This window comes from Anopheles cruzii, unplaced genomic scaffold (genome assembly GCF_943734635.1).
Source record: "Anopheles cruzii unplaced genomic scaffold, idAnoCruzAS_RS32_06 scaffold00406_ctg1, whole genome shotgun sequence".
In the NCBI taxonomy this organism is placed as follows: Eukaryota; Metazoa; Arthropoda; class Insecta; order Diptera; family Culicidae; genus Anopheles; species Anopheles cruzii.
Window position 1 is genome coordinate 1 of NW_026454015.1, and position 8,998 is coordinate 8,998.

The window sequence follows — 8,998 nt, forward strand, 5'->3', positions numbered from 1 at the left end:
AGCTCAGACGTTGGTGAGCGGGTAATTTCGCGCATTTGCCGGAATCGAGTTCAATTCTCGCCGGCCGCCTATGCCGAGTAGCGTGCGTTCTGTGTTCAACCAAAGCCGGATGCGAGTTTAACTTGGAAGTTGGTCACTGACGGGCTAGTGGGTCGGGATGCACGTGCTGCAATTGGTGGGCCACCGAAGGAAATAGTGTGCAATCTGCATACATTATCGCGAGGATGCTGAACGAGGTGGTTCGAACCGTGCTCCGTGCAATTGTTAAAATAAGCTTTTTGCGGATCAGATTGACTGGAACGATCGAAAAGGACTACCGGAACGTGCAACACGTGGACTTCAGAAATGATTTAGAACCTAATTTTCGTTAGGTAGTACTAGGCGGAGCACTTAAATCACTACCTAGCGTGCGGGTGTCAATATTTGCACGACTAATGCAATCTAGCGGCGACAGTGTAAGACCACTCCCGTGATGGCTCCAGGTCGACCATTGACACCTCCCGGTTGTGGGTGGGAGCGCAATTTGAAATTCAAATGTCAAATCGCCCACCTAACTGCAGCCGTCTCGGGAGTGCGGCACGCTCTGCTGTACATTTGCATTTCGTACGCCACCCCTCCCCAGTAGTCGTCAGGGAACGGAAGCTAGAACTAGACCTAGCTGCTAGATCAGCTGATCTGCAGTCTCGGTTCAACAGTTTTAGCACCGGTTTCCTGTGCCCCATTGTAGTCTTCGTGACGCCAGTCTCCAGTAGGTGGTTGAGTGGATTTTTCAACAAGATTTAATCGCCGTTGTCGTTTAAGCACAAAGGCCATTCGTTGACATTCCTCGACATACTATCGCCCTGAACTTGCCTTCTCTTAGCGGGACACCACAACCGGATGGCCGAATGCTGCATCATGTTTCGATTCGCTATTTGGTATTGATGAATGTTGCTAGGGTTGGGATAATTTTTCACCGATTGATCGCCGCCGGCAGCACCGACACCGACTGTGAGACCCTGAGTATGAATACGATCGCTAGATTGAGGCGTTCGTTTGATCGTTCAAAAGTGGCGCTAGAAAAATGCTGGTTCTCTAACGGACAGCACCGCACACAGGATTGTAACACAAATTTCTTACTATAGTATATTGTAGTGAGTGGCTGGGGTTGAAAATCCGGTTAACAAATTGCATTCGTTGCAGCGACAATGTCTACGAAGCAGTAACGGGTGGTAACTTGTTTCTGAACGATTTTAATGGCAAAATAGGCATGGCACCAGCTTAGTTTTTACGCAAAAATCTGCAAGTATAAAACATGTTGTGACTAGAATTTCAAAATAAAAATGAAAATTTATTACTATTTAAAAATGCTTGCATTTTGATAATTCAGCACGCTTATAGAAGCCAAAAACCTTAAATTTATCATGACAAACCGCAAACCAACAGATAAAACCAACAACTGATTATTTCTAGTATTCAAATTCTTCATCTAATGTATTAAATCTCATGCCAATAAAAAGAATGTAGCAGAAGTGAAATACAAGCTTTCTATGTTTTTCTACTTACTTCTTTTTTATTTTATACTAGGGTGATCATTAAGTTTTGACGTTCGATACCAGAGGGTGCTGCTACGAGTCTAATTTTTTTTTGTCATATTGGTACACTCTTCAGATGAACGTATGTGAAGTTTCATTTCAATAGGACACTTAGTTTTTTTTTTACAAGCCATTTAGTATCGACATGTCACAGTTTTTTTTTCAATGGAAAAAATCCAGTATCGTGCAGTGATTTCATTTTTATTTTTAAAAGGTTTAAAAGCAAAGGAAAATAATGAACCAATACTGAAAGTATATAAGGACTCTTCACCTTTAATTAGGGGGTTAAAAGAGGGTTTTCTGAGTTTAAACATGGTCGTAGTAGCCTTTAAGACGATCCAGGTCAAAAACGTAAAAAAACAGACACAACACCCGAAATCGTAAAACAATACAGGATATCGTTTTCGAAAATCGTCCAATCACTGATAGAAATTAAGTACAAGACCTAGCCAACTCATTGAACAGTATAACTAATATTTTGACTGAAGTTTTGGGTTTCAGAAAGCTGTTTGCAACATGGGTGCCGCATTTGCTACAAACGCATTCGAATGCATCTTTCTTGACAACATTTAAAGCGTTTTCGATAGAATAAAGTGGATTTTGTGCATTGAATCATCATTGTAGATGAGGCTTGGGTCTCTCACTATGATCCTGAATCAAAACAAGTGGCTAAAGAGTGGTGTGAACCATATTCTTCAGCTTCGAAACGAGTTCGTGTCCAGAAATCGCCCAAAAAGGTGTTCGCATCAGTTTTTCAGGATGCGAATGGAATTTTGCTACCGGATTGCTTGCAGACTGGTGAACCAATAAATTTTGATTATTTTTGTAACATTTTAGAGCAACTGAAAGCGAAAATTCGTGAAAAAAGACTCGGTTTGCAGAAGAAAAACATCGTCTTTCATCAGGGCAACGCACCCTGTCAAAAGGGCACTTCGAAAATGGCAAAAATCCATGAATTAAAGTTCGAATTGTTGGAGTATCCACCCAATTCACCAGATTTGGCCCTTAGCGACATCCACCTGTTTTTAAACCAAAAAAAATCGTGCCCGGAAAACGTTTTTCATCAAATGATGACGTCATAATAGCTGAAAAACAGTAATGTGAAATGCCGATACTAAATGGCTTGTAAAAAAAAAACTAAGTGTCCGATTAAGATGAAACTTCACATACGTTCATCTGAAGAGTGTATCAATATGACAAAAAAAAATTAGACTCGTAGCAGCACCCTCTGGTATCGAACGTCAAAACTTAATGATCACCCTAGTAAATTATACAATTGATGGACCCTCAACTGACTTATTACGTTGAGCAACTCCGTTGCACCATGTGCCCTTGCCGTAGTTTTCCTAATTTAATAATTTGATTAATGATCGCTTAAGGTCCTATTGGTTAACACACAAATTGACATAAATTTGGCCGTGACTCGATGGACGAAATCTGCCATCAACGAAATTTGCCAGCCGCAAACCAAACTACGCAATAAACGCCAACCGTAATAAATTTAAATTGATTGTCCCGCGCACGTGAAAGCACCCGTTCCATTTCGCGCACCGAACGCGACCGACGAAGGAACTCCACAAATTCATTCACAAATCCAACTCCATGGTGCATCTCCGGCTGGGGCAACGGCGAGAGGGGGCCCGCACCCTTTGCCAACTAAATCAAAACGAAACGGATGAATAAAAAATAACAATCGTAAACAATAAATTTGCGATCATCAACAACAGCATCCCGAAAATATCCCACGTCAATGGGCATGATAAACATTCCGCCATCGACAACCATTCCACTCCGACCTGGCCTTACGCTAGGGGAGTTGTTCAAAATTCTGATGCTCCACAATCACCGAATCCGCAATCCGTGCAGCCTCTACAAAGGAGAGAGAGCGGGACGGGAGAGGATCCATCTAAACCGGACCGTGCTCCGGATGGCACTTGGTACGATCAAATATCGCTCGCTGGACATTTTGCCAACGCAACGCAAAGGCACCGGCCGGCCGGGTTTATGGTGCGCAAGGGTGGTGGTGCGTATAAATTTCGCCCATTCAACCCCTTCCGTTGAGCCGGCAAAGTGTCGAGCATGGCGCTCGGCGCAGGGGTTGGGAAATGTCCGCGCTTACCCCGAATGTTCGGTCCACTCAGTCGTTCTGCGAGCGCGAACCGTTTCAGACACAAGCCACAGAGACGTAGATCAGAGTGTCGAGCTCAAGTCGGTTCTACGACGAGTTCTGAGTTCTGTGTTGATCAGTTCGTGTCAAACAATTCGTCATCGTCAGGGGATTGTTTACATTTTTTGTTTAATAATTGAAGCGATTGTTGTGAAGTGAAATTAACTTGAAGTAACTTTGAACCGGCCGGCGATCTTTAAGGCGAAAACTGGTGACCGGCACACAACATCATCGTCGGGTGAAGGTGAGTGAGTTGCGTTGCAACAAGCGAAAACGCTACGAAAGGAATTGTTAGGATTATGGCAAAAAATTCCACGCCAAAAAGAAGTGGTGCCGATGCGCGGGAGCAAAAGCAAAATTGGAAGAAGACGAGCGAAACGCGCCAATCCATTACTTTCGGCGGGAAATCCCCATTGTCGTCGACCTGAAACATGCTGCTCATGCTCATGAACTAAACCTTGGAGTGCCATTTGGAGGCTTCACCACCGAAGTGCGGCGGCTGTAGCCGTTCGTATGGCGTTCATTGCTAACACCTCTTTTCGCTGCTACCGTCGCGCCGTGGAAACGGAGCCGGTTGCTGGCTATGCTGGGGGAGACATTAGCCGGCGGCACGCGTTCTATCAGATACAAGGTTAGTGGGCCAAAGTTGTGACTGACGTGCACGAAACTTGGGATTTCCTTCGGAGCCGCAACATTCTGGCGGGAGGAGGCGTGTTTGAAGAAGAATTTCTAATTGCCGTATCCGACTCCTAAAGGACAAATACCCGAATGTTGAAACGAGAGAGCGTACCTGGGAACCTGAAACCTACAAACGAGCAGTGACACTAAGCCGCATGAATGGTGCGTTGTGTTTTTTGGGAGTTAGCATACAATACTTTTAATTATTTTCATCACAAATGCTTTCTAACTCGTTTGCGAGTTAGGTTAGGTTATTGAATATCAATAATGTTTGAAATTTGCGTTACTCATTAGTGCACTAGAAAGGCGTTATGTCCTTGAATAATGCACGACCCACATAACTTTTATGCAAACCATTGTTTTTATTTGTTTCTTTCATTATTTCTATTCGCAAATAGCCGTGCCTGCGAATGTTATTACCATCAAAGCCGAAACCAACGCCGTTTGCAGACAATTCAGCAATGGCTATGTTTGCAATTTTTGCAATTGGAAATTTTATCTCCACACGACTAAAAGTTTCTTCACAATTTTGCACTCAATTGCCAGTTATTGAGTGCAAAATTGTCGGTTTGACTTCAAATAAATTAATCATTACATTCAAGCGTTTCCCGAAACGCTTCAAGTGTTTTCGGTCGAAAATAGTCTAAAGACAAAAACACTGTAAGCTGGTGCTTATCGGGTTGCATATCTTGGGCGTAATCCGAAACCTGTCTAAATGCGAAACCTGTCTAAATGCGAAACCTGTCTAAATGCGAAACCTGTCTAAAAAGACATTGGTTTTCGGACTTTTAGGCGGTGCCGGTAATCCCACGTGGTTCGACAGAAAGAATGCGTTCTAGGAGACCGGATACATCACGATTTCCGGGGTAAGGATTCTATCTTCCAATGGACACATTATCTCATCACTTGTATAAACAATCGATTGATCAAAATGTAAAATATACTCTTAGCCGGGTTATTTTACCGGGTCTATTATAGGTGAATGGACTTATCTTTGAGTTTGTATTGAAAATTGCATAACCGGTATGTGAAACTTACGTTTAAAGGCAGAATTTTTTGGGCGCAATATTTAAGTAGTTTACAAGTTTCAGCAATTGTAGATTAGAATACTGACCTAGCATTTATGTTGTCCTCATTCGCTTAACAATGGTCCTCTTACAGCAACTACAAACTCACTGCTCTCAACTGTATTGAGACTCGCTGCCATGTGTATGTACTTTAAATTATCGTTTACACACATATGACACAATGCACCCGTGTAATTGCATCACGAAGATCGCGTTTGCAGTTCGTTGTTCGTCTCCTTCACTACCCGCCCTACCCCCGCAGTTCCAACCTCTGGTGCAACCTGAGCTACTTTTGGTGTCACCTACCGCGTTGAAGTTATGGAAAATTTCCAACCCATACTTGCTCAGCGCCATTTGCTGTGCGAAACTCCCTTCGCGACCGCAACGTAGCCGCACCTTTCTCCCTTTCTGTGTTTCTGTCTTGTCGCCAGGTTAGGAGCATGAATGAATTTTTGCAAACGATGCATTTAAGTGACGGCGGTAATAAAATACAACATCCCCGTCGGCAAATACTGGTTCGCTTCTTCCGCCTAGAATTCTTTTTTTGTTGCATTTTTTTTCTAAGTGTTTAAAGTCATACACAGTACATGTTACAAATTGTGGCTTAACTATTGATTTATGTCAATTTTTTATCGGACATGCAACATCCTGATGTTGATATGTGAGCAAAAAACGAAGAGAAGAAACAATCCGCGGAACGCGCAGAGCGTAAAACAAAAGTTCTATTTCGATCGCCGTCCGAAGCACCCGAACCGGCTGGTCAATGTGAAATGCGGGGCTGTGCGTAGGACGGTTGTGTGCGTCCGTTCCGTGAGAGATTTCGATTCACAATGAGCGCGTGCTTTGGACAAAATGCTTCAGAGCTGTCCCGCACTGTTAGAAAATTGCACCGCAACGTGCGACGTGACACTGCCACGTGTACCCCGCGGGCAAAATGTGTCGTGCGACCTCTGCATATCCCTCTTCCCAGCGGGCAAAATCTGTCATGCGACGGCTTTACAACCGGCTGGTTAACGGCTGCAGAAGGAATTTTTAACGAGCTTATGAAGAGGCGTTTTTCTGCCCGGCGCTGAAACGCTTCATCAATGCTTTAGTGGTGTGTGTGTCCCCCGACCCCTCTTCATCCAGTACCCTCCCCCTTCCACCCCGCCATAGCCCTCCCGTTTCGGATCTAAATATACTCGACAAATTGGGTTACAATTTTTAAACCTTTATTTCTCACAAATCGTATAACACTATAAAACACCACTAAACCTATCACGTGCACATCACTATACTTCTCCAGCGTCCTACGGCATCATTTCACGCGCTTCCTTCTCGGGACGGGACGTTGCTCAGCTCACTTCGTGGTACCTGTAATTGGAAAAAAAAGGACCCGTGAACACTTTAAACACTGCACAATTGTTAAAAGACTGGCACAATACTTACTTACAAACATTTACGGCATCCTCCTGCAGCTGCAATAAGCAAAAGAAACAGATTAATATTGTAAAACTACGCAACTCTGCGCAAGCACGACGAGCGATCTTTGATCACTCCGACCACCAAAAATACTTGCAATACTTACCAGATTCTTTCGGAGATACCTTCTGCAGACATTTGGCGAACTGTAAACATAAAAAGAGCACTGAATTAAATAAAAAAACCACACTTTTTAACGTACTTACTTTACTGCGACTTACTAAGATGCCATCAGCGCCGGGATCACAACAAACCGAACTGACAGTTGAATGGCCAACGCACACACATACACCGCGTTGGGTACCATCGTTCAATAAGTCCCGAGACTAGCGTAGAGATGGCGCTAATAATGCCATTTATATACCAAGATTCAGAAGTACCAACCTTCAGACAAGATATAATTAATTGTAAGATGTAATATAATTTGATGTAATTCGAAACATAACATAGTTATTTCATTTACTTCATAGTTTTTCATAGTTTTAATTTCAAACATTTCAGAGTTAGTGTCGGGACCTATTGAACGATGTGTTATGTTCACGGAGGCCGCGCATGCGCACAAATGACGCGTCGATTCGAAGAGCGAGAAAGGAAAAACATGTTCAAAGGAGCGAATGAAATGGCAACACCCGGTGTTGCGCTGGGCCTGTGACAGAGTCAGGTTGTGGGCTCGAGGGGGTAGGAACGGGGAAAAATATCGCGTGACGGATGAATTTTTGAAACGCTTTGCCCGCGGGGTTCATTGATCTCTGCACTAGAAATTGTGCAGAAGCGTTTCAGGCTGAAACGCTTCATCAACGCTTTAGTGGTGTGTGTGTCCCCCGACCCCTCTTCATCCAGTACCCTTCCCCTTCCACCCCACCATAGCCCACCCGTTTCGGATCTAAATATACTCGACAAATTGGGTTAAAATTTTAAAACCTTTATTCACCATTTGTATTTGTAACAAACACGATAAAAACACCACTATAATTATCACATGCACATCACTATACTTCTCCAGCGTCCTACGGCACCATTTCACGCGCTTCCTTCTCGGGATGGGACGTTGCTCAGCTCACTTCGTGGTAACTGTAATTGGAAAAAAAGGACCCCTGAACACTTTAAACACTGCACAATTGTTAAAACACTGCCACAATACTTACTTATAATCATTTACGGCATCCTCCTGCAGCTGCAATAAGCAAAAGAAACAGATTATTATACGAAAACTACGCAACTCTGCGCGTACATGACGAGCGATCTTTGATCACTCTGATCGCCAAAAATACTTGCAATACTTACCAGATTCTTTCGGCGATACCTTCTGCAGACATTTGGCGAACTGTAAACATAAAAATAGCACTGAATTAAATAAAAAAACAACACTTTTTAACGTACTTACTGCGGCTGGCTCTGAGGCGTCATCACTTTGCTTGGAATACTTACGATCAAAACAAACCGAACTGACAGTTGGATGGCCAACGCACACACAAACACCGCGTTGGGTATCATCGTTCAATAAGTCCCGAAACTAGCGTAGAGATGGCACTAATAATGCCATTTATATACCAAGGTTCACAAGTACCAACCTTCAGACAAGATATAATTAATTGTAAGATGTAATATAATTTGATGTAATTCGAAACATAACATAGTTATTTCATTTACTTCATAGTTTTTCATAGTTTTCATTTCAAACATTTCATAGTTAGTGTAGGGACTTATTGCACGAAGTGTTATGTTCACGGAGGCCGCGCATGCGCACAAACCACGCGTCGATTCGAAGAGCGAGAAAGGAAAAACATGTTCGAAGGAGCGAATGAAATGGCAACACCCGGTGTTGCGCTGGGCCTGTGACAGAGTGAGGTTGTGGGCTCGAGGGGGTAGGAACGGGGAAAAATATCGCGTGACGGACCAATTTTTGAAACGCTTTGCCCGCGGGGTATTGCACGGCCGAATGGGTTGTCGCGCGATGGGTGAATCGGCGCGCAAAGATTGCACATTTCGGAAACTGAATTTTCGACTTTTGAATGCAGAAAACGCCTCACTAGAAACGATAGTAAAAGTAA

At 43.4% G+C, this 8,998-nt stretch overlaps 2 long non-coding RNA genes across 2 annotated transcripts; both read right to left on the bottom strand.

Moving 5' to 3' along the window:
• Window positions 1–6,688: 6,688 nt before the first annotated feature.
• LOC128276067 (uncharacterized) lies at window positions 6,689–7,192 on the bottom strand. Its single transcript, XR_008269350.1, has 4 exons — window positions 7,154–7,192; window positions 7,054–7,093; window positions 6,915–6,943; window positions 6,689–6,839 (listed from the first exon to the last, which is right to left on the bottom strand). It is a non-coding gene; the product is annotated as an uncharacterized LOC128276067 (long non-coding RNA).
• A 690-nt stretch (window positions 7,193–7,882) lies between these two features.
• Window positions 7,883–8,374, bottom strand: LOC128276068 (uncharacterized). The gene is made up of 4 exons (XR_008269351.1): window positions 8,332–8,374; window positions 8,232–8,271; window positions 8,093–8,121; window positions 7,883–8,018 (listed from the first exon to the last, which is right to left on the bottom strand). It is a non-coding gene; the product is annotated as an uncharacterized LOC128276068 (long non-coding RNA).
• Between the last annotated feature and the right edge of the window lie 624 nt (window positions 8,375–8,998).